The 26236-nt window shown below is 41.9% G+C and overlaps 1 protein-coding gene across 1 annotated transcript in view; it reads left to right on the forward strand.

The window, feature by feature from the left end:
• The first annotated feature begins 14515 nt into the window (after positions 1–14515).
• The window catches only part of KCNB2 (potassium voltage-gated channel subfamily B member 2), a 197538-nt gene continuing 185817 nt past the window's right edge, over positions 14516–26236 (forward strand). The window contains exon 1 of the mRNA XM_065668430.1: positions 14516–14824. The gene's annotated coding sequence lies outside the window, so the exon portion shown is untranslated. The remainder of the gene's footprint in view (positions 14825–26236) is intronic.

Raw genomic sequence — 26236 nt, forward strand, 5'->3', positions numbered from 1 at the left:
ATCTGGTGTACTTTTTTCAATAAAAAATGGATATGGATCACCAAGAAAATTGTCCCTTTGTGTGTATGTCTTCCCTGAAGGCTTTGATCACTGTGTGATATCATGAACCATTAATGTCACTATGGCATGAGTTAAGGACGATGTTTATCTTGTGCTCAGTTGCTATTATGAGCAAGTTTTACAATTTCAACAGTGCTTCCTAGTGCAGTGTCACAAGGGTATGTTTGATGTCTTGACTTAATGGGTAGCTTCAATCGATGTTGTGCCATGTTTCACTAAACAACAAGTCATTCACTTGATGTACTGAATTTTATTACAGGGACAACAGTCCAATAATCTGTCTCTTAGAATCTGAAAACACAGTTTCCCTGGGCATTAACTTTTTCCTTTGGAAGGCAGCAAATATTCAGTGTAACTAGGAAAAAGTATAACATATGAAACACTGGAAGTTTGCCTCTCTGCTTTCAAAGGAAAAAGGAGAATTGTCCATAGCAAAATATCCCTTTTTTTTCCCTTTTTTTTTTTTTGGCAGCCTCACTCCTAGGAATTATATAATTTACCATGCTGGGATTTGGGTTGGTTTTTTTTTTTTTTTTTTTGATCCACCAAATCTGGTTTGGAGGCATGCACCAATAATACCAACCAACTCATGATGAGATGGGAGGAACACAATAAGCACATCTTGCATTTAGGTCTCCTTATGCCTTAGACTGAGGTAGCGTCGTGAGTGCTATAAAGTGAACTGAAAAGGAACTTCTCCCACACTTAGGAGAAAATGAGCCATAAGCATAACTGTACACCACACCAACCTCTGGAAATTCAGCTGCCTGCCTAAAATCTGATTTCAGGGCTTTAAAATGAGAGGAAGAAAAAAAAATATGTGTAACTGTTTCCACGAAACTTCAGTACAATGGTTAAAACCACACAGCAAAGTCTAAACTTCAGTCCTGCAACAGTGGTCAAGGCATTAAGTCAATTATATAACAAGAACAGCACCAGGAAGGGCACAGTTGCAACAAGCTCTGTCTTAGGTAAAGCAGCAATACATTCACATGCCCCCTGACAAATCAAGCCAAAGAAGCAACAGAAGACACTCACCATCAATACATAAATGCCTAATTCTTGTTAATGTATATGAATGGAATGAGGAGATGCTGCTTCTGAGCATCGGTGAGAAAAAAAGGGAATTTTGGTGATGCTTGGAGGATTATTTTTGTGACCTCTTTTTTTTTGTTTGTTTGTTTGGGGGGAGGGGTTGTGTTGGGTTTTTTTTTCTTTGTTTGTTTGTTTGTTTTAAAGAGTCTAATTTCCTGCTAAACTCCAAGAAGTGGGTATGAAGGATGATGGAGGAAATGATTCATTATCAACCTTGAACTCAGATTATTTGACTAATGAAGCTGACATCTTTATCAGTACCTGGCATTTCAAAGATTGCACCCATATTTGCATGTGCATTACACATGTAAGGGCACAGTATTGATAGTGGAATTAATCAAATTATTCTGCTTTCAAGCTAGAAAAATTTATTCCACAAACTAAACTCTCTGTAATCGAGACTTTTTTTGTGTCATGATACTGTCCACACATTCTTCAGCTAACTGAGTACAATAGTAGGGACCAAGACACAGGTCTTAAAGAGGTCCAAAAATCATAAGTGGTGCTAACATACCTCTATCCTGAACACAAAAGCACCTATCACAGATTAGGAGACACTTACAAAACACTTAGAAGGATAAGAGGCCTGATTCAGTTCCCTCCTGTGATGCCCAAACATTTAATGTATCATAAAACATATCACACATCATAAATTCATATTAATGTATCTATCTCATCTGTTTCATACATCATTAAAAAAATCCAGAAAATGGGGTTCAAGTGGGCACTTTTTTCTAATCTGCTACTCACAAAAATGTAATGTTTATGTAGATACCCTGCTAAACATGTTAAGCTCATTTCCTCGTTGTGTCCAAGGAGGACACATGGCTCTAGTAAAAGCTTGTGTGAGCATGCCAGCATGCATTTCAACAGCTTCCAGCCTCTACTATGTTAGAGTTGCTAAGACATAGATATATTTATGTAGCTAATCAAAAGCTTCAAGACAGCTGTGACTCCTCATGCTACACATATGTTCTGTCCTTCGATGGTGTGTCTAATGCCTGCCACAGTGCCTTAAGAGCCAGCATGACAGCCTTCCCTCGCTGGAAGCTGTCCCTGTGCTGTGTGTACCTCTGTCACTCGCAGAGTGGCTTTGAATTGGTAGCACAGCGGGGGCTTAGGGCCCAACTAACAAATCTTTGCACTGACTGATTTAATACCACATTGAGCCAATGTACTGGTACAGTTCATTAGACAATGCAGTAAGGAAGCTTAAAAAAGTAATAATGTATGTAACTAGGAGGACAGCCAGATTGTGCCGAATTGCTTATCTAAATATATAAAAGCATAACCCTTTTCTGTAGCTTGGAGTCCAGTAATGAGACTGGGCCAACTAAAAAAGCCTACAAAACTGAGCATACCAAAAATATATTTCCTACTGAAGTATAAGGAAGAGTGGTGTGGTTTTTTTTTCCTGTAGGAAGGCAGATGCATATGTGCAACCATTAATCTTTAAAGAACTTGAGAAAATGCATACATCCTTAAAAACTGGATACTTCTAATGAGCATCTGCCAATATAGCATATGCAAAAAACCTTCCTAATTTAATACATAGTTATTGAGGCACTTTTGAAAGCTTAAGATAAAGTTAACCATTTATCATTGTGGTGAACTTTAAGTACGTTTAATCGAGGTATTAATTTGTTCCAGTTCATATGCTCTGTCCTGCCTATATAGTTCTCACAGGCATCTTTCTTTCTAAAAACTAAACAGTCTAGCTAAGAAGCCACTCAGGAGAATGAGACATTTTGATCACATTTAAACCATTTAAATTGCAAAACTTGTGTTAAAAGGAAGGCAGGCAAGAATGTTTCTTATTTAGGAGCTCAGTATGGCCTGAATAATGGTTTGATAGCTCTAATCTAACTAGCACTGGTGGCAGCCTCAGTTGCAGCGTGACAGTAGCTGTGGTGTGTAAGTAGCAGCTCATTGTGCTGAAGACATTCTTGTTCAGTGAAAATCAATTTAAATACCATCACTTAAACTATGATTCAGTAGATTTTACCTTTGAGTCTCATACTTATCCTGAAGCCAGGACATCGTGTGGAACCACAAAATGAATTATAGCTATGTGGATTATGCAATACCAGAGCTATGTCCTGTATTGAAAGCTGTCCAGCCATGCTAATGCACCTCAGCACTGTGGCTACAGTGATCTGAATGCTTTTGCTGCACTATGTAGATATATTTCTTGTGGAAATGAGATGGCCTGTGCAGTTAGAGAAAGAAAACCAGTGCACCCCATCTCATGTGAATGCAGGTGATGTGAGGAGTGGAGGGGTGTGAAGGATTCCTCATGTTGGACCCAGTCCTTACAACAACCCAGTCCCAGATGTCTTGGAGCTATCAATGCCAAATCCCTGTATACCAGCTAAATTAGATATGTAACTGCTCTTCTAGACGCATCTGGAGACATTCTTGGTTTATATCAGAAAGAAAAGCATAAGTGGCATTTGGCATTTTTTTTGCTTAGAGACAATACAGCAAACAGCAATCCTTCAAACACCAGAACCAACGAAGCCCAACGTCCTGAAGATCTGTGTCTGATCATTTGTACTGAATCAAATGGCAATGTTCATGACAAGTCTTTTCTGTAACCTGGATATTTCTAAGGGCTTCTCTAGGGTGAATTCTCCAGTATCTGATAGCACAAACTGCAGCTTTTTCCATAGTTACAGCTTATTTTTTTTCCCATTATCTGATGGAAACCACAAGATTTTCTTACAAAATTGGAACCAGCTGCTGCCTTAGGGCTTTTCACTCACTAGAGGATTATTCTGCTAAAAGGAGCTAAATAGAATAATGCCAATCTGCATTGCTCTGAGTGAACCTGCTTAAAATATTCAGATGGTGAGAACCCTCAGACATTTTCAATACTAAAAACTGAAAGAGATGAAGTATTTTCTGGGAAGCATTCTCCTTCTAAAGAGGTTAATATGTTGCTCCTATTCATGCAAAATAACTGGGAAATTAGAGATGAAAAGGGCTGTACTTATTGAGGCATCCAACCAGAAGTCCAGTATTGTAGATTTTGGCTTCAGTTAATCCACCTGTTTTCAACAAATGTGGACTTTAAAATTACATCTGGTTTACAGAATTAGAAACAGATCTTGTTATTCTACTTCTTTGTCTGCTTTGGTTTACTTTTTATTTCAGAGAAAGTCAATCTCTGATGTGGGGAAAGAAAGAGATTGAAGCTTTTAAATGATGGCAGAAATTCCTTTGAAAAATGGTCTAATTTTCTAAATAAGTGGTTATTCAAGAGATAGAAACGTCTATTTGACAGTTTCTGCTGAGGGCTCGCCCTGAATACCCTAGCTTGATGCACAAGTTCATGACCTAATGGTTTCTTGCTTGGAGTGCCACAACCATTCATCAATCTGACGATCAGGTACATCCAGTTGGCAGTACCTATAGCAAAACCCATTTATTGTCTGAATCTTGTGTTTTCCTGTAAAATTAAAAATTCAAGTCCAACAATTGGATCTAATATATGAGCCACATTTTACCTAACACACCTAATATTAACCTTTGTCTTTGAGAATAAAAGAGAGAGTGTATTCACTGTAACATCCAGGAAAGAATGACGATGGGAAAGCAGAGAAAAGAGCTATATTCCCCCATGGCTTGTTCTGTCCCCCTGAAACATGTTCTGTATGCGGATCAAGCTATCAGTGACCTTAAATAAGTCTCCTTCCCCACAACCACAGTTTCCTTCTGCCTCGAATGGACACACAGGCTTTTAGTCTTCTTTGTGATGAGCTGAATTACTATCATAGTCTTCTTATTCAGGTCTTCAATACAGACCAAAGGCAAATGTAATGTTTTTACTATCACAGGGTTTCTCTGCCTAATAATTTGCTTTGACTGTTACGAACCTGGTCTCTCTTATGACCAGCGCACACAAGAACTGGAGGCAAAGCTATGTCCAATATGAACTGCATGCTCACACCCAATATGACACAGCCCATCTGATTTAACTTTGAAAGCAAAGTTATGTGGCCTCTTTCTAACAGATTTGCTATAATCATTCAAGGAATGCTTTGAACTTGCGATATGACTTATTTGCACAAATGCTTTCTCAATGAAAATCCTAGTGATAGTGGAAGTGAATTCCCAATGGTATGAATGCAGAGAAAAGCAGGATTGCTGCTTCATAGCTGCAGACAGTATGCCCTGTGTATTTCTAATGGCATATGTGACATCTAAGTACTGTGATTTATTATTGAAGGGTCAAAAATATGGTACCGCAGATTACCATATTTGCACTTGCAGCAGTTATTTTTACATAAATATACTGAAAAAAACATGCATTTGCCAAAATATATGGAAAAGGCCATAAACATGCAGCTATTCACATCATCCATGAACTAAAGCAGTTCTATGATAGCAACTACAGCTGTCTGGGCAGACTTCAATATGATGAGAAGTTTTTGATGGAAAACAGCAATAATGATGACAACACTTAGCAGAGTAGTCTATTGAATGCACAACAACAGAACACAGAAATGATGGACAGAAAAGTGGCAGAAAGCAGGGTGCTACAGTGCAGGGCTCATGTTGCCATCCTGAGTCTTTGGCAGGTTTGAGAACTGCCTACTGAGGGAGCAAAATTATATCATGAGACGCACAATGCATTGCCATGATCCCAAAACACTAAGCAAATAGCAAGTATGAATAATGAGCATTTAAAGCAGGAATTATGCCCCAGACAAACAATTCATAAACTGGAATATTTGTCTAAGTCATTTACAAGTAAATTCAATTAATAAGCAAATTAATAATAATCGCAGAAGTCTAGTGGGCCTGATTTCCCTCTACTTGCATCTTCAGCAGTCACCTCCAACCACGGAAAATGAATGTAATATTTTTCAAACCAGATCTTGCAGAATTTCCCACATTCTTCAAAGTCACTTTGCAGCAATGCAAGCAAGTATTCAGATGGCAGTGAGCAAGAGGGTCCACTGAACACTTCTGCCTGCTCAGCTCTGCATATGACAGCTCAGCTTGGCTTCCTAGGGAAAAATCTTTGCCTTTCAGATGCATTTTTTTCTCTACGATCTCTTCTCCATTGCTTCAAAATCCATTAGCCTATTTCAAAACATCTTATCAACTCTCATGAAAAATAGTGACAGCAGAGGACAGGAACCCACATTAGTGCCTCTGCAATACACCTTTACTGTCATTTGCTTAATTTAGTGGAAACGTTGGCCTTTCAGCATGTAGAGTTCAGAATCACCCACAGTGTATGTCACTAGCAGCTAGGGAATGGGACACAATGGATGGAGGATACCGAGTGTACGTGTGCAAGATAAGGAGTATTTGAGGACTGTGAAGTGGCAAAGCTTGTGGAAATAAATTTCAAGTATAACAGAAGGTAACTAGAGATAAAGGTCACTAAAACTTAAAACAAAAGCCACCCAAAAAAACTTCTGTTTAACCTACAATAAGAATATGACATTCCACAACTCTGTTTCCGGTCTTAACTTGTTTCCATATTCAAGTCACCATGTAAGTTCATATTCCTCAAAACACTGGGTTTCATTGTGGTATCTATGCAGGTTTTTTTTGATTCTTCTGCTAATTTGCAAAGCAAATTAAGCTTAAGAGTTTTAGGGTTTGTTATTTGTTGGTTTGTCGGGGGGGGTATTATTTTTTAATGGGAACAATGAGAAATGTGTTCTAGCCAATTTAAGAAAATGTGAATATGTAAATTTACACCTCCAAGGTGGGGTTTCTTAAACATAATGCCATTTATCCAGCACTACAGGAATTTAAAAACCAGCTACAGTAAGTATAAAAATGTCTAATGAAATATTTCAGAAGAGATTATGGCATGCAACCTGCCAATTGAGACTTGATATACTGCAAGGAAGCCAGAGGACTTGACATGCAATTTAAAAAAAGTTAGATTTCCTTGACTTCAATAGCACTGCATGGTATTAATCACCCCCACAGGGCCCGCATCTTCAGGTATGCAGAGTCTAAAGCAGAGCAGCAACACATACTTGTACAATAAGAAACTCTAAACCTGTGCATGACTTAGAAAATTATTCCAGAAAGTCATTCGCTTACTAGTTGTTATTTCTGAAGCTCGTTATGAACACAGAGCTGCTTGAAATGCTCCAACAAAGCCAGTGTGTTAGTCTCAAGATGCTCATTTACATTTACTTTGGTTTGGTGAACTTTTATCATCCTAAAGCCTAGCTCCAAACCAACCTTACTTCCTGGCAGGCTGCCTTGGAACCAGGAACATTGCTGCTCTTCAATGACTTCATCTAAAGAGAAGCTAACTTACTCAGGAGCCTGGCTTGCCATATCTCAAGCAATCTGATTGGTAAGCCTCTGGCTTCTCTCACGCTAGAGCTGACCTCATATACTGCTCTACTTTCAGATGTATCTGACAGAGGGCCCTGGAAACCTGGGAATCATCCACCTAATCAGAGCTTTCCTGCAGTTTTGTAGTAGGGAGGTGGAAGCCAGTGGAACTCCTCCCTCTCCAAGCTTTTGAGCTCATACATCTTGTGCTTGTGTCCAGGAAGGGTTCACCCTCCACCACCGAATTTGTCTGCAGTTTGTCGGGGAAGTTGGCATTTTTGTTAAGTTGAACTGCTGCCACTCAGGTTGGAAAAAGCAAGAGTTCTCACCAACAGGAAACTCTGCTTTTCAGACAGCTTTAAGAAAATACATGGTTCTTTCAAAAAATGAGTTTATAAACTGAAACCATTACCTGCTAACAACTTTGATGTTGTTTGTCTTCAAGGAGACTAAGGGCCTCATTTACTCATCACGGCAGTACTGTCTTCCAGATATTACAAAGGATAAAAAGGCTGTAGGAAACTTTTGGGTTGAAGGCTAAAGAAAAACCAAGTAGGTTAGCTTATTAGTTTGTCAGATTCATATACAATCCTATAAGAAAAAAAAAAGTCTGTATAAACCCTGAAAAATAACTGAATTGTTTGGTGCCGCAAGCCAGGAGCAGAACTATGTACTACACAATGTGTTATATTCACAGTTGGAGAGACATGGGCTTACTAATGGGTCATGGTTTGCCAGTGATATCAAGACATTTGATTAAAAGAGGTTATGTCCACAGGTTCTCTGCATCTCAGTCCTGAGATTTAATCCATGGGGAATGAGTCAAAAATGAAAAATAATGGTGGGAATGAGAGCTCCGAGGCCTAATGCTTCACTTGCAAATACATAAGTTTTAAACTAATTATCCACATGTCATTTATCATATTTATCAGCAGCACAAGTTTATCAGATGTGTTGAGAACAGCTTCAGTCTAATCTCTGGGAAGCTTACTCCACACTTCCAGCCACATCAGAGCAGGACTGCACTGCTGCCTGTGCACAGCTCAGTGTTCAGGTACCTGCAGAACTGCACTGCTCAGGGAAAGCCTCGAACTGTGTTTCTGGAAAATTAATCTCCCTGTAGTTCCCCCAAGAGCTTGTTAGAGTACAAGGTATGGAGGAAGCTCTCCTCCCAAGTGCTGGGTACTATCTCTCCACTCAGAGCCTCTATCCTCTTCTACCCGGTTGCAGGGGAGGAGCAAGGGGATTGCTCTTATAATTAGAAGCTTCATACCTCTCACAACTAATCACAGTCTGATCCTCCTCTCTCTGCAATTGGCTTCTTCCCATTGCAAAATCCTCTGCTCCTGGATGTTTCATTCTCCCTTGCTAATAAAGAGAGGTATTTAGCTGTTAATTCTGAGCAGCTGCTGAACATCCCGTCTTCCAGTCCTTGCCATTTTCTTTCAGGTTCAACCTGTGCAAAAAATGCCTTCCGCATATGTGAAAATTATTGTGACAAATTACTTTTAATTAGTCTATCACTAAATCATATTTGACATAGAGCAGAAATAATCTGAAGCAAATGCCTGAAAATTTTGACTCCCGTTTAGCCAGACTGGGGAAAGGCAGCCAAATTGCTGTCTGCTGCATAAACCCCAGACAGGTACCACAAACCTTCAAAGGAGATCGGAAAATGTTTCTTCCATAACAGCCTTCCTGGAAATGGAGACTTCTGCTTGTATGGCTCTGCCTCCAGAGGGAGGTGGAAGAAGCCAATGCTCTCAGCCCTACCTGCCAACTCAGTGTTACACACTACAGCAGCAAGCACTACAGAAGATGCAGTGAATGCTTCCAAAGACACAAAAGTCATCTCCTCGGAGATGGTATTTAGGGAAAACATTCTGGCACTGTAAAGCTTACAGAGTTCAAAGCTAGACAAGCCTCATGCTAAGTATACCTTTTGCTATAAGCATCCCCTGGCTCCCCCTATATAATATAATCAGGTAATAATCAGGTCTTTAGAGTGACAAGATTGGGTTTTCTTTGACTGCCCTTTTGTCATAAACTTGGACTTGCTACTGCAACTTCTAGAAAGCAATAGTTGAGCAAGTTTAAACCTGGGCCATAACCGGGCATAACCTACCTGGAGCTAATGAGTAAAGCTGAATCATTTCTCAAGTTGTGACCTGGCATGGGGCCAAAATAAGGGATCCCAGTTTAAAGGTCTGTGAATAACACCAGGTAACATTTTAATTGACAGAAAGGATTAACATTCAGCTCATGTTAAAAAAAAAATAACCTATGAAGATTACATTACAAACTTTCATTTTATTTATTTTTTATCAAAACGTAAGCTAGAGTAACCCATTACAGGAGGTTAAAAAAGCCTTCTGTGTTCAGGGAAATCATCACCATCTTGTTACACTAAGGAGAGCCCCATATCCCAGTGTTGCGGGCTGAAGCTCCAGGAGCCGCTCAGCGGGCCTTCTGTCTGCTTGACAGAAAACTCACACAGTAAATTTTATCTGTTTAATTTCTCCATATGAGGAGATGCCTAAATTTGAAATAGGTCAGGTTTTTAGAACTCTGATTCAACTGTAATCATATTGATATGCCTTTGTTCGGCTCAGGTTTGTTTTCCGTTTGTGTTTTGTCATGTCTACAATTGATTTCAGCCCTGACAGCAATTACTATTTTCTTGTGTAGGTTTGGTCATAATAATAATAAAAATAAAATAGTAAACTTTCACCCAGAGAAGAAAGGAAAAATTAATCGATTTTTACAAGCAGCCAAAAAAAGTCCACCAAAAACCCCTGCAAAACTCACCCAAGTTGCGGCTAATTTGATAATGGCATCTTGCCTATAATCTGTCTTTCCTGGCTGTGCTCTTGCTCAGCTCCATTGCTGGTTTTGTGATACCCAGCCCCTAGATGTGTATACAAGATAGACTTTACACACTAGTGAGACTGCTGTCCCACTGCATCCTGTGGAACAGCTGAAGACCCTTCCAGGAGTCCCTCTAGAGCCCAAGACCTGGAGGAAGTATGTTGCAGTTATTCTGAGCTGGAGAAATCTGATAAAAGAAAACTGAAACCTGAAAAAGAGGGGGAAAAAAACCAAAACCAAACAAACCAAACAACCAAACACAAAACAAACCAAAATTTCTCATTAAGAAGCATCAAAAGCTATTCCATGACTCAGGAAATTCCTAATGCAGACCAGACTTGGTGTGAACTGTGGTGGGCTATGCTATTGCCAGATGCTATTTCCAGTGTGATTTATTTTAAGAAAATATAAGACTTGGCAAAGAAACTGCCTTTGTTTGACTTGTTTTTATCAAATGGTCTTGGGTGATAGAAAGGGCAGTGGTGGGGTTTGCTCTTCTAGAGCAGAACTTTCTACTTTTTGCCATTTGTTGGACCCATAAGTGGGAAATTGGGATACATTTCCAGACCACCTGACATTACAGTCTGGCTTTGCAATAACTAAGATGATTGCACCCAGGAAAATAATCAATGATTTATTTGGACAGACAACTCAACTTTGATGCTGATGAGAGCAGTTTACCTGTTGCTGCTACTTATTGTAATATCTATTCCTACAACTCAGGAATAGCCATTAAGCCAGCCTGTAAGAGGATGATTCGCTTCTTCACAGGGGAGTGTTATCAAGTGCTGGTGGGATAGGGACTGAAAGAACTGGGTTGAGCTGAAATAGGGTCCTTGGTCATGAGCAGGGTTTGGGGGAGCCCCCAGGGGAAGCTGGGCAAGGCCAGCAGCCCTGATAGTGTCTTCAGGGCCCTGAAAAACACAAATCCACCCTTTTTTCTTCAAAAGGAACCAAATGTGTGGGTCACATGAATTCACTGATGTGGTCAAGATAGTCACTAGTGGAGAACACAGTTATTTCTTGCAACAGTTAGCTTATAATTTTGAATGATCCTCCTGCTGTATATCATATAACTATACCTTTCCAAATGCTTGCCCGTCTTCCTCCATCCCTGCCTTCCTCTGTTCGTCCTCTCCTCTCAGTTCAGGAAGGTGTTTGGGAAGCACTGCCTCACAGAAACCTAGTGGGCTTGTCTACACACACAAGCCAGGCATGAAGTGAGAAGGAAGAGGTCTATCAATTTTATGAGTCTGGTCTCGATGAAAGGTGCTCTGAAGAACATCACTGTAATGAGGGAAAATATTCCTGCAACAAAAAATTTGGTAGGAAAGAGATTTCTCTTTTATTCAAGCTATTTCTTTCTTCCCCTTATCTAACCAGCCGAAGCAAAACTCCTCTGAAGGAAATCTTTCCCACATGGTCTGCCAGACACTGGCCGCATGGCCACACATTTTGCCATTTTTTCTGGTAAATAGAGGAACCAGAAAGGCTTCCCTTCAATTTCCAAACACACTTGTGTAAGAACAGAAGATGAATTTCTGTGAATAGAAAAGCCCCAAGCTTAGAAAAGGAGTGAGCCAAAAACAGTTATCATTTGTTTGTGGGGGAAGATTGAATAATGTAGATCCAGTGACGTAAACATGTATCTAGGTAATGTGATAATGTGCCTCTATGTGCAAAAATTCTTTCCCAGAATAAACTTATTTTTACTCTGGACTCACTAGCTCAATAAAGAAAATTTTATTTCAGAATAATTCCTCCTGTTTGAAGCAGGTCAATTGCTTATTCTGGAGCAGTGTCTACACAGCATGCACACTGGCATAGCCGGAGAACTGCAGGAACTTGCCAATTGACTGCTCCTTCTGACAAGCTAGCTCTATTAGTGTCTGGGGGTGCATGCCGGAGACAGAAATAAGAGTCTCCCTTTATCAAAACTACTGAAAAATCAAATATTAAAATCTCACAAAAACATAGTCTGTTTCTATAAAACACTTTCATGCACTGTGTCATAGAAAGCAGTAGAGGAGCACTGGAGCTCCTCAGAGCCTACTATTTCATGAGCATCCACATGAGTGAACTCTGGTTTCCTACAGCTCTATCTCATGGGCTTTACTGGCTGCAGTGCCTGAGAAAAGACAAGCTTCAGCTGAACTGTTCTCACTGATGTGACATATACATGCAGATTTTGAGGTATGTAATGGCACATGAGCTCCTAATGCCACTGTTGCCATGCTCTGTGCACAAAGGGATGCCTAGCAAGCCTCTTCACTCAACTGCTTTTTTTTGTTAAATTAGTAGGAATTTGTCTTTAGGAGTGTTGGCCACCTCTTGCATTCAGCTGAAACTGATCAATGGGTTCAAAACTTAGTAATGAGACACGCAGACACATATGCACAGAAGTGAGGGAAGGTATGGAACACATAAACACCTATGTTTCAGTGGGGGAGTAGCTGAGGAGAGGGATGGGTTGCTATGGAGCTTCATTTATTGTATATAATATAAGGAAGAGAATTTCCCTGTCTGACCATAAGGGTAGAGTAGGCTGCATATCACAGGCATGGGTGTTTATGTCACAGATGTCCAGGTTTCAGACAAAGTGCATTCTCCTGGAGTTTTCCATGGAAAACTAACCTTAAGATCAGCATCACTTAGGACTTTCACTACTGTGGTACCCATTCAGAAAACTTCAGAAGGAAGGCCAGGAGAAGACGTTCAGTCTTTTAAAGATCACAGAATCTATCCGTCTCCAAGCCAGTGGCAAGGAAATGCATAAAAGGAGGAGAAATTAATACAGTAAATGAGCATTCAAAGTTTAGCCTAATTTTCAGTTGGTTGTAATTGATGTCATGGTGGCAACACTGCCCAATCTGTTTCTTGGATGGCTTTCAAAAGAATTAGGAGGTCTTTGAATTAAAAAAAAAAAAAAGGAAGCTGATAAACACTGTGTTTGAAAGACTTTGTCCCAGCATTGAAATGTGCAACACTGAAGGCAGAATCTCAGAATCTCTATATCTATAGGATGAGATGAAGCTTAAGCAACACAATGCAGAGAGGGCAAAGCTACAGAGGAATTGTTATGAAACATAAAAAAGAGAAGAGAGCTTGAAAAGGAGAACAGTTTTCTAATCTGATACCTAAAATATAGAGGGGCATCACTGAATGAGGGAGAGAGACTTACTTCCATTATTGGGGATGATGAAGGACTTCCCATTAAAAAGCAATAAAGAACTATTAAACCCTATGGGAGGGAGGAAGAGGCAGCAGGGGCAGCTGAAGCCTTGACTGCAGTCTGCTACCCCATCAAGACTTCATGGCAGAAGTGTGTGAGTACCCATCCTGTGAAGGGTCCTCACTCACCCCCGGGCACTGCTCCTCTGCCGGAGGGTTCGGCCCTCGGCAGGCCCCCTGCTTGCCAACAGCGAGGCTGGGCTGCGGCTGTCAGGTTGTCAGCTGGAGTTGGGGAACACCCCTGTGTCATGTGTTGTGTGTTGTGTGCTATGCCCTGCCCGGGCTGGGGAAGGGGAAAAGACAAGACGGGAGGGGTGGCGCAGGGTGCGCACCACTGACAGGACAAGGTGGTGTGGGGAGGTATGTGTGTTGGAGGAGGGTAGTATATGGAAGTGTGTGTATACATTCCCTGTCTGTGAAGGAGGTGTGTGGGGAGGTCTCAGGGGGTGTGCTCATTCCGTTTGGGAGTGTTAATGTGGGTGAACCCTTGCCCGAGAGGGGGATCCCCTGTCTGAGGGGGGCAGCGCGGGTTGTGTGTCTGTGGATGTGTGTGTGCGCACATCCCCCAGCGGGGCTGGTTAGCTGTGTATGTGTGTATGCATGCATGTGCATGAGTGTGCATATCCCCTGACTGTAGCATTTACACAGTGTCTGTGCTGCCTGCACACGTGTGTGCGCACCCCCCCACCCAGCCAGTGAGCGAGCAGCGGGCGCGGTGCGCGGGGGTGAGCGCAGCCGGGCGGGGGGCGCGGAGGGGGTGCGGGGGAAGCCCCGCGTGCCCCGTCCAGGAGCGGCCGTGCCCCCCCGCCCCGCCGCCGCGCACAGCCGCAGACACGGGCGGCCGCGGCGGCAGCCGGCAGCTCGCATGCAGCCGGGGATTACAGCGGGGCGAGGGCAGCGCGGGGTCGGCTTTTATCTCCCCCTCGCCTCCTGCTGTCCCCCCCCCCGCTCGCCGCCCGCCACCTCAGCCGCTCGCCGCGCTGCTTGCTCGGCGGCTTTCCATCTCCGGGGGTAGGAGGGAGATGCCTTTGCCGTGGTGTTTCCACCCCCGGTCCTTTCCGTGCTGGGGGGGGCGGTGATGTGGAGCCGGGAATGTAGAACAAAATCCTCCCCGGGAAGGAGCGACCAAAACAAACCCCTCGCCGTGGCTTTGGCGGCCGCGCAGTGCTCGGGGAAGCCCGCGCAGCCCCTGCCAGCGCCGGGGAATCCCTCCTCCAGCCCCCGGCGGTGCCCCGGCCGCCCGCCGAGCAAGGTAAGAGAAGGGCACCGTTCCCTCGCCGGGGGCTGCCTTCGGGTTCTATTTGTGCATATTCTTGAGAGACCGAGTCACCCGCGCCTCTCCCCGCGATGGGAGTTGCGAGGGAGGCGAAAGCTGCCGGCTGGCCCCGGCGGGCCGGGAGCGCGGCTCTCCCGCGGGGAGCCCCGGGAGCCCCGGGCGCGCCCCCGCCGCGCAGCGCGGCCCCGGCGGAGCGGGGAGAGCCCCTCGGGAGGGGCCGGACCCACACGGGGGTTTCTCCCCGGGTAGCGGGATCAGTTGGAGGGAGAGCAACGCAGCCCTGACGCTGGAGCGCGCTGGGAGCAGCGGCTTGTATTTTCGTTCCTTCAGAGCTGCTGAAGGGAGGGGGGGAAATGACATTTCGTAGTATTCTACCTCCTGCCGTGGGTGAGCTTTAAAGATAAAGGCTCGTCATTTGTTTCCGATGCTCTAATAGCGCTTGTGGGAACCTGATGATAGAAACCCTCAGCGTTCTCGGTAGATAGTTGTCATTTGAATTACACCATCTACCCGGGGACTGAAAAACCCCCTGTCAAAAAGGAAAAACTGCAGCATTGTGCTAGTCTAAAATATACTTGCATATATGTTTCCTGTAGATATGTAGCATGCTGTCAGTCCCCTAGATTCAAAATCCAAAGCGTCTTTATAAACAGGCATGTTCGCTCTGTGGTTTCCACAAGCCAGTCAGTGTTTCTTGTATCAGAATTTCACTGCCCGGCTGAAGGTAGACCTTTGTTTATAAGCTATGTACGTACTCTCCATATTTATAGCAGGTCTAGGACTTCATTCAACTCAAGTTACATAATGATTAAGATACAAATAAGTGGTATATTTGTGGTTTCTTGGGCATTTTAATTCGTTGGAGATGAGACCACCTCTACCATCACTGCCAAAATTGTCTCTTTTTACGTGTTTTTATAAAAAGGAAAGTGTCAGTAGCATCAGGTGGAGGCAGCATTCCTTAGCAAGTACACAGTCATCAAGACCTTGCTATTGAAAGGACACCTAAGCAAAGGATTTCAGTGACCCCATCCTGTAGCTCTGAGGAGCTGCCAGGGTTGGTTTAGAAAAGGAAGAACAGCAGTGAGGCTGGACAGGTTTAGGAGTGGGAAAAGCCTGTCTGGTGAGGTTTTACTTTAAAAACACTCAAGAGTTCAAGTTTGCTCGGCTGGTGAGTCATATCCAAGTTAGTGCCGAGCTAGCACCAAGCCTCAGGGGCTAGGCAAGGTCTGAGGAACTAAGTGTCCAACCAAGCCTGGGGCGCAGCCCTCTTTCCCAGGGACTTTTACTAGAAACTTGGAGGGGAGCAGCGTCAGTGAGTACATGCTGCTTGTGAGATCTGGCTGCTCTGGGATCATCCAAGATGTCCTAGGAGAGCTCTAGAAATCTTTCCCAGAGAGATGAGGTGCAGTACACAAGAAAAGTTTGTTGCTGGTTCTTAACGCCACTGTCTTTTCCACTCAGACAACTGATAAATCGTCTTTTCGCTCAGCCTTCTTGGAACTTGCAGCTGAGTTGTTGTGATTTTGGTTTTTGTATTCTTTCTTTATTCATTTATTTATTTTAATGATGCTTCCACAAGCAGCTCTCACAATAGCGTTCAAATTCCTCTCCCCTCCTTCTTTCTCAGCTGGACACTGTCACCGGGGCTCAGCAGGTTGTCCTCATTCAGACATTTGCAGACAGTAAAAAACAAAAACATCTTTAGCTTGAGATGAGGGAGAAGTGCTGTTTGGAGCTGCATGCTTCAGCCTGAACATTTCCATTGGCTTCAGCATTCTGAAATGTCCTGTTGCCGTAACGATACCATATCCTATGTATTTATTGATTCATGCTCAGCCTTTTTTTGTAAGTGCAAGTTAATTGGCAAATTCTGGCTTGCCGTTCAAGGCAAGGCGAGGAGTCGGGATTTACGATAGCTTTCTTGCCAGCATTTGGGATTCTGCCAAACAGCTTGCTACTGTGACTTTTAGAAGAAAATCTTGATCTTATGTGACTTCCTTGAGCTTCATGTCACTACATGTGCAGGTAAAATAATTTTCATGCCACTACTATATTTAAAGCTACCTGCTCAAGGACGTTTCAGTCTGTGTTTTACTCTGTATGTTGTTCTTATATAAACATCACGCTGGGGAGGGGCTGTTCTGGTCTCAGCTTTGCATGGTTTAGAGGAAAGGAGTGAATGAATGGGAGGTGAGGTTTCTGGAGAGGGGGACAGTGGCTGGGAAGGTGGTGGCGCTTTGAGATACTGCTGCAGACCCCTCTAAAGGTGTCTGCTCTTCCAGAGTACAGACCTGCTGCTCCGAACAAGCCGAGCCCAGGAGGGAAAGCTGGGAGACAGAAATGGGAATGCTAAAAGTTGCGAGGCACTTCAGCTTCATCAGAGTAGACATACATGCGTTCTAAAAATGATTTTTTGGGATGTTTTCAGAGGTCATTTCTATTAACTCATCGTGTTATTGCATAATACCTTCTGACACAGCAACGGTATGCTCACAGCTCTTGGAGTTAAACAGCAATTGCCTCTGAAAGTTCTTTCCCTTTTTTATAGTCTTGCTATCGGAGTCTTCATTTTTAGAAATAAGGTTTTTACCTAATAGCTGTGTGAACACTATAAACTTGGGCGACCGATAAAAACAGGCTGTTGTTTACTTTGTTGAGTTGTGCTGTTTCCACTCGTATCAGGATATGAGCACCCTAAGAGAAAATATTTTTTTATTTCTCGTAAGTAACTGTCATCTTTCTCTTACAGTTACTGCTGAGGCAGTGCCACTGGGAATTCCACTGCTTGGATTTTATAATAAATCTTTGGGACATGTTGTTTTAGTTCTCATTTTAGCAGGTAGAAATCAGGATCTACTTCCTAATGATAATTTGAACTGTAAATCAAAATAAACTTTCAATTTTTAATTGCAGAGATCTCAAAATCATGGAGCAGTGTTTTAGGGGATACTGTCTAAATGAATAGCATGGGACATTATAGACTAGATTTTTAGATCTTTTTCCTATAGTAAATATAGACTTTTGTAGAATTCCATAGGTTCCTATGTTTATTTATCTATAATTCTCTGGCTATATGGGAAGGATTTGGAAAGAATTTCATTATTTTGACTATTTTCTTGAGTATTCTGGAATTTTAGACATATTGCATGCTGTAATAATCAGATTCAATCTAAGTAAAATGCATATATGTTAAATTGTGTGATTAAATATAAAAATTGAAATGAGAAACTGAACAACTCATTTTTTTTATTGAATAGAACTTGGAAGGTTTTTATCTGGGTTAGCTATAGGTATAACTGCAGTCCCAGTATAGCTTCCCAGATCACTAAATACCATAAAAGCCTTAGATATAATATGCATCAGCCAAGATATTTTAGATCTATTAAGCTTAAAACTACTCCATTAAAGCTGGAAGGACTGCAAAGGCTGTTCCGCTTTTTGTCTTTCCTGCCTGGTGCTTGTTAGAGCACATGCTGAAACTTCAGTGCAAGTCGCACATTGGCGTCCTCCTGTAGTTTCATTTGTTTACTGCTCAATACCTTGCTTTCTTCCAACGCTGGAAGGATGGAGCAAACTGAGTAATTTTTAAACTAAGGAGCTACTTCTTTTTTTCACCTGGAAATACGATGTTAACTGCGTCATCAGTAAATAATGAGTATTATTTTGAATGCACCTGCTCATGGATTATGGTGACCGCATAAGCAATATGGAAACAGTAATGGAAAAGTCTTAGGCCACTAATATTGGTGGGGTTTTTAATTTATTTGTTTCTAATGCAGGAAATCTATATTTAGCTGTAATGGTAGATCAGCTGTGACTTAGGTGTCTGGCTTCTCTATGGCCCTATTCCTTCTCTGGATGACTATAAAGAGTAGTCAGTAGCATCACTGCTGGCAGCAGCAAGAGAGTCAGAACAACAATATATTAGCTAATAAATAATATATGTCATGCTGGCATAATGCAGCTCTGAGTATTTAGGAGTAGGCTGTGATAAGCAGCAGTTGTAGTCTTTACACAGAACCATGGCAATCTACCAATTTACCTTCCCCATGACAGGGGAACCGCAGTGCACTGCAACATTGTGTGAGAACAGATAGAGTCTGAGCCTAGATGGGGGGGGGGTGGGGGGGGTGGGCCTTGGGGAGGCATGCAGTTCTCTTATCACAGCACCAGCACTTGTTTCTCAAGAAGGCTTTACGCTGGTCAGTGCTTCTACTTGGGAAGTCATGCTTGCTATTGCAGGGTATTCTTCATGCTGCCATTGTATTTTGGTATTAGCTTATTAGGAAATAAACATCAGCCCTTCAGGTGAAACCATGTAACGAGGAAATGAATGCAAAGCTGTGCTGATAATTAACCGAACAAAGCTCTCAAACGTAATCTTCTTTGATGACACTGGAGATGAGCTTCTCTCCCTGATTGCCCAACAAGTTAAGAAAGAGAAATCAAATATGGCTGTACAGTCCAAATACAGAATAAATTTGCCTGAGAGCATTAATAACACATCTCAAGGCAGCTCATAAAATATTTTTTCACAGTACTTTATCAGTAGTTAACTTTTAGAAAATTAGCTGCATTTTTAATACATAGAAGTAAAAATTGCAACCAAACTCAACAACTCAAAATGAGGCCATAATGCTGCTTTTTACAGACTTCTCAGTTGTGTCTTTCGCCCTCTTAAAATGTAAGGTTTTGGTTTACCTACAAGGTTGATGACCTCAGATCAGCTGTACATACACTCAAATGACTGCATAATGCTGCTAGAACTTACAGCCATAAGTTCAGTGTAAATTTGCATATACCAGAGAGATCCAGAGACAATTTGAGCAGAAAGTGCTGGCAGGCAGCAGCAGCTAGGAGAATCCCACTAATGTGTTTAAGCAGACTCAAAACATTGAACTGGCCTAATTAGCCTTGAATCACAAAGCTATGAATGACACTATTGTACGTGCTCATCCAGTGGTTGCTGAGATTAATAGCACACAGAGCTGATCTACCTTGACAGCAGTGCCATCTGGAAGGTCTTGCATACTAGAATATTTCCATCTCATGCTTTCTTCATTCTCATTATTGCTGACATAGAGTAAATTTCTCAACTGGGTAAGCATTGTGCTTGAATTTATATTCAGGACTAGCCTGGCTACCAATAGCCACTTTAGTCCCTATTATAGTCATGTCATTAAAGTAGCACTAACAGTGCTGGGTACCTGGCTATCGATAGCCACTCTAGTCCCTATTTAGACATGTCATTAAAGTAGCATTAGCAGTGCTGAGTATATTCTGCTACCCTTGAGCTAAAGAAGGGATGGGAATGTTTGGCTGCTCCAATGTCTTTCTAAATCATGTAGTAGAAGAAAAATGTCTGGCTTTTGTTCTGTAGCCTTGTGGTTAGGGTATTCACTGAGAAAAATTAAACTTTTATGTCTTTCTTAGATTAACATGACGCAAAAAAATATTTCACCTCTTGTAATCCAAGGTTCACCCCAGCCAAAGAACTACTCATACCTCTCAGCTACAGACTCATGCCTGTTCCTTTCTAAGGGCTGGCTGCCTCATTCAAGTTCCGAAGGAATGGGAAGAGTGTTCTCCATCCCCCATAGCCATCCTGGGGTTACTGATACAGCAGTAGCCTACAAAATACAAACTGCAGGTTTGAGTCACTGGGCATGAATGTGGTCCCTGGGTGAATGTTTAATAACCTGCCAATTACATCAGTAGGTTGTTATCACCAGCTCAAGGTGTATGTTGAAAAGAGTGGACCTTGTCCAGTTCTTTTGAAGGACCGTGATTTACATGCCCCTTATAAGACGAGGTTTCGAGGCTATCAATATCATGTGGGTGAGTTGTGTCCCTTTTGATCCTGCTTATGCACTGAGCCTGGACAGGAGTTCAGAGTGTCTTCTTCTGACCTGCCTTAGATGTTCCCAAACCCATCTTTGAACTTGGGTCTTGCATGTTTAATATTAGAAACCCTGAACTAATGGCTCTGATGAAGCACATTTTTTAGAGGATGCTGTGGCTTTTAAAAATACATTTTGGCTTGATCGAAGTAAATAAATTAATTTACAGTGGCAGTTTTATAAAAACTTTCCTTTTAGCCTGTCTCGATTTGAGAATTATAGCAACAGCAGCATGGGGTTGGGCATGATAGTGAGTCCTTACTTTTTTCTATTGTCAGGTCAATTTGTGGGTGAAAAATGTCAATATTCGTGGTATCAGCTGCCTTTAGGCTTGACATTCTGCTTTCCAAAACTTATGCTGTTTCCACTCATGGTTGGAATAAAAGTCAGTATGAAAATGAAATGTAGCTTCTTCTCTACAATGTTAAACTGGAGTTCCTGAGGGCAGCTCTTCCTTACCCAGCCATACCCTTGTGCAGTATGTGGAACCAAAACACTGTAGATAAGGTCAGGACTCAAAAATTTTTGGCTTTCTGGATGACTGCTTGTCTCAGGTGGGCAAAATAAGATGATAAATTGTCATAGGACTTGCACAGCAATTTTTAGTAGTAGTTTGTGGGTTGTTCGTTGTTTTTTGTTTTTTTTTTTTTTTTTCCCAAGGGATTCAAGAACTCAAAATGGGTTTAAAACCCTAAAAAAGGGTTTAAGAACTCAAAATGTTGAAGGGATGAATTCTCCAGAATCAAGCCTAGGCTGAAATTTGTCTTAATTTTTAATGCTGAAAGCTTTTTGTGAAGACTTGGTGATGCTGTGACCTTGAGGACATTTCCAGGTATATACAAAGGCACTTGTCAGAACTGAGTCATACAAAAATCAAGGCTTTGATTCATTCCTTCCAGCATCAATGCTTTCTTGAAGCACCAAAGACAGGAGCATAGGCTGGGCACAGTGACAGGGATGAGGCACACGTCTCTTCAGTAAATCTGCCCATCTCAAACTGAAATTGTTGGCCGTGTCTCTTCCTATCTGTTGTCTAAGTGTTTTTGTCAATTTTCCTTGATTAAGTGTGGGAACAGTCCAAAGCTCAAAGTGAAATCTTTGAGAGAGGCAGCAACTGAACTCAAAATGTTTTCGTTTCCAAAGAAGTCACTTAAGAATACAACTATGTTTTCCTTAGTTGTAGATCTAGAATGGTGGTGGTGCATGCTTATCCTTTATTAGAAAATTCAAACATTATGCTAGGATTCTGGTCAAAGTGCCAGAGTTTTGGCTGCAGTTTCATTCAGAGACAGATAAAACCTGACCCTTCTCAATATGCCTCACTGCTTCAGACATACATCCTCTTGTAATATTCTGCCTAGAAACCTAGAATCATCATTCAGTATCACACTGTGTAAGCTTTTCTTTGGGAAAACAAAAAGACATCTGCAAAGTTCTTCAGTGCTTTCAGCTAGTTGGCAGCACTGTTATTGGTAGGCAGTTGTAGAAGACAGAAGGGTTACAGAAGATAGCTTGTTTAGAATAGCCCTAAAACTAATTGTTTTAGGACAACTGGTTACAATAGTGCCTCCTCAAAGAACAGATGATGTGTTGACAACCTCCTCCATCATCTTAATGCACTACAGTGCAATTAAAAAAAAAAGAAGTAATGGATGAATAAATTGCAATTAAAAACTCCTACTTATTAATAGTAATGTATTTGTTGTTATTACTGTATCCTGTATATGTAATACCTGTACATTCTTAAAGAGCTGTATGGAAGCACCCGTCAAAACTGTGGATCCAGAGTGCTAGTTGGGATATAAATATGTAGTCTGATTTAGCCCTGAAAATAAGGATCTTACATAACCACATTTCTGTAATATCTGGTTGTTTGAAATTAAAGAAAATGATCTGCCATTTGGCCTCGTACTTGTCTGTGACAGCTCATCCCCTCTAAAATTTCCAGGGAAGGATAAATACGCAGTGAAAGACAGTATCTTTGGCGAAAGCAATGCCTCAGCCCTTAGCAACCGATTGTAAACATAAATAGTAAAGTGCAGACATGACAGACAATTACATCCTAAACAAGAGATACTTCAACCTGGGGTGCAATGGAAATGCAACTGTTTTTTTTAAACCAAGCAGGAATTCACCAGGATTGTTTTCTAAGGATCATATACCCAGGCTTGTCATAAGCACCAACAGTAGAGCATTGCTAATAAGGGAAAGAAAGGGAACTGGAGCTGGTCTGGAGTAAATGCTGGTGGTGATCTTAATTCAATGCTGCGACAGACTGCAAAGCCACATTTATTACTCGCTTGAGTCCTCAGTGCTCCAAACCCAGCTCTCAGCTCCAGAGCTGTGGTGAGGTCCTACTCAAAAAGGCCACTTGAGTCCTAAATTCTGAGTCTTGGAGTAAAATTACACTGAACACTGTCAAGGAGCTACATGATCTTTAAGGTCCCTTCCAACCCAAACTGTTCTATGATCCTATGAGTTTACAAGCATTTAGCCTTTTGGTGTAAAGTTGTCCACATCAGTAAACAGTCTAGGAGTATTGGAGTCTAGGGCCCACCCATGAGGCTTTGAGTACGAGCTGCAGTAAGTAGTTGCAAGTGCTGTTGGCATAGTTAGAAAACTCAGGCCAAAACTGCCAAGGTTGTGTGACTACAAGATTTCAAATGTGTTATACTCTCCCTCTTTTTCTGTCTTTTGTGTCCTTACCTATTTCTGTCTGTCTTTTCTTATCCAAGGCTCCTAGGGAACGTATAAAGCCTCTGAGTCTGCTGCTACTCAGTGAACTTCAGCTCATCCATCTAAAAGACACTTCTGTGCTCAAGATGGTGAGAACAGGGAGTTAGCAGACAGACTGATTTAGTCAATTTGAAAAGTTCATCTATAAAAGGCCCCATCTTAGAGTGTTTCCTGCAGATCTCTGAGACTTTGTGCAGCCAGCGTTTAAATTTTCACATACCAGAAATAAATCATCTGTGAGGTCTTTCATGAAATAGAAATAATCATCATATTTAGACCAGTTATCCATAGTAACGCCCCAAGAGCTGGTTTTGCAGGATTTATTCTGAAAGAAAGACCTTATTTTCCACAGACCAGCCCATCCATAGCTGAAAGCAGAGCTCTCAGGGTTCAGGTGTGATTTGGTCTTAGCTCATGGGAGGACCCAGCTCTTTTACAGTTTGCCACCCACCAGCAATGGGTCTGACCATGGTCATGGTCTAGCATGAGCCAGCCATTGCTCGCAGGGAAGCTCTGTCACAGGAGAGACAGTGTCAGGCTCCATCTTTCCCTTTTCAGGCCACATAGCTTCAAGTGGTTTTAGCTGTTTGGATCTGAGGATCAAATCTGAGGACCTGGATCTTGAGCCCAGGTGCTGTCACTGGTAGTCTGGACAATCAAAGAAAGCTCAGCTACTTCTCCTCTGTGTGTGCATGCATGTATTCCTGCATATGGATCTGGATCTGGATCTGAATCTGAGACATACACACGATGCTCAGGAATACTTGGACACGTTTCCTGACATTCAGCTGCCTGAATGCTTGCCAGTCCTTAACTGCATGGGATGTGATTTCTGTAATGGTGGGGAATAGAAATAATGAACACCTCATTTTTGCAGGATGTTTTTATTCAGAGATTTAGCTATCACCTCAGCCATTTATTTGAACCTGAAATAACAGGAAAGTGTTATTAGTAAATATCCTACCACTCACCATTAAGAAACTGTAGGCCTTCATGTTTTGAAACAAAGAACAGACGTTTGATAGCTGAGTTGTGGTAGCAGAGATATTACAACAAAGCGGAAGTTGGAAAAAATAGACTCATACAACCAACTAAGTCAGCATATAAAGCTCTAAACATTTGTTTACTCAGAAGAAACTATTAATTTGTCACAACTAACTTGCTCTACCTTTTCTTAACTGGCTGTATCCCAGGTTATAGGCCTCAAGAGTCAGGTGCTGAGGTGGGCACAGGCTTATTAAAGTTTTTTAGAGTCATAGAATATCTCCAATTGGAAGGCACCCATAAGGATCATCAAGTCCAATTCCCTACTCCTCCCAGGACTACCTAAAACTGAAGAGTAAGCATATGACTAAGAGTGTTGTCCGCACACTCCTTGGACTCTGACAGGTTTGGTGCTGTGACCGCTTCCCTGGGAAGCCTGTTCCAGGGACTGACCACGCTCTCAGTGAAGAACCTTTCCTAAAGTCCAGTCAACTTGCTAAACCTTGTTTTCTGGAAAGTCTGTACATTGGGTTCAGACTGCAGACCTGTATTTTTGTCACACTTTAATAAGTCACTTTTAATAGCCAGATTAGCCAATGCAACAATTAGCTCTGCAGATTGTTTTTGCATTTCAGTGAGCATTTTTGCCTGGGAAGATAAAAAAACATTGATCTTATAATTGCCAGACCTGGATAAAACAACAACAACAAAAAAATATTGAATGGAATCACCCAAATAATTTTGTTCAATGATTTCAAAATGTCTTGTTTTGATTCAGAGCTTACTTAACCTTAAAAAACCCCAGCACATCAGTACATTTATAAACAGAAATCTAGATTAAATAAATGTAAATGTTGAAGACAGACTTGCAATGAATCCTGGAAACTTCCTTTGTTTCTTTCCAAAGCAAAGAAATGAATTAATACAATCTTGCCTTGCAAACGACTTGACAAGTTTTCACAAAAGGGCATCTTCTGACAAAAATAAGTTTTTCTCTTAAAAATCAGAACAAAGCGATTTTTTTCCCCCTTTCCTGAGGGCCTGTTCCTTATGATATAGCATTTTTTTATAAACAATGTACTTACTTACAGCACTTTGCACAGAGAGGACATGATCCAACAGTGCAGCGTGCTTATGTAGCATAGTATTTCCACCTTCTTTGATGCAACTTTTGTGGCAAAGTTTGGGAGGGAAGTTTATGACTAAGGCATGCAGAAATAGCTTGGATGTGAATCTGTCTGGAGCAAGGTTTTGCGCGTGAGTCTGTGGAAGGGGCTGGTGCTGCTCAGGCCAGCTGTCACGGTAACCTCTGTGTGTGTGGTTAACCTCACCTAGGCTCCAAAGCATATGGCTGCATAAACCACTTGTTAGGAGCAGACCTTGGAGCATGGTGAATCTCCAGCTATCACTGCAAATGATTCAGGGGAGTCCTAACTGTGCCGTGCTCCGGCAGCATGATGGCACATGCAACTGAGTTTGCCTGCCTGTGGGTTTAATCTGCTCATGTAGGCATGCCCATCAAATGTGATAAAAACACTAAGGACTCTGTATACAGCTATCTCAGTGTGAGCAGCCAAAACTAGTGGATACTTCAGACATCGATGACCTTTATTTCTCCATTATAAAGCAGTGGCAGTAACAGCCTTCTAGTGATGTTGAGAAGGGAAACGTTGGGATGCCCTGGAAGCATTCAGGTAGGATAATGAGAGCTCCCTGAGGGAAATCCAGGACTTTGTGTGTAGGGTTGGGCTTGCAGTAGGACGTG

This window comes from Lathamus discolor, chromosome 2 (genome assembly GCF_037157495.1).
Source record: "Lathamus discolor isolate bLatDis1 chromosome 2, bLatDis1.hap1, whole genome shotgun sequence".
Taxonomy (NCBI): Eukaryota; Metazoa; Chordata; class Aves; order Psittaciformes; family Psittacidae; genus Lathamus; species Lathamus discolor.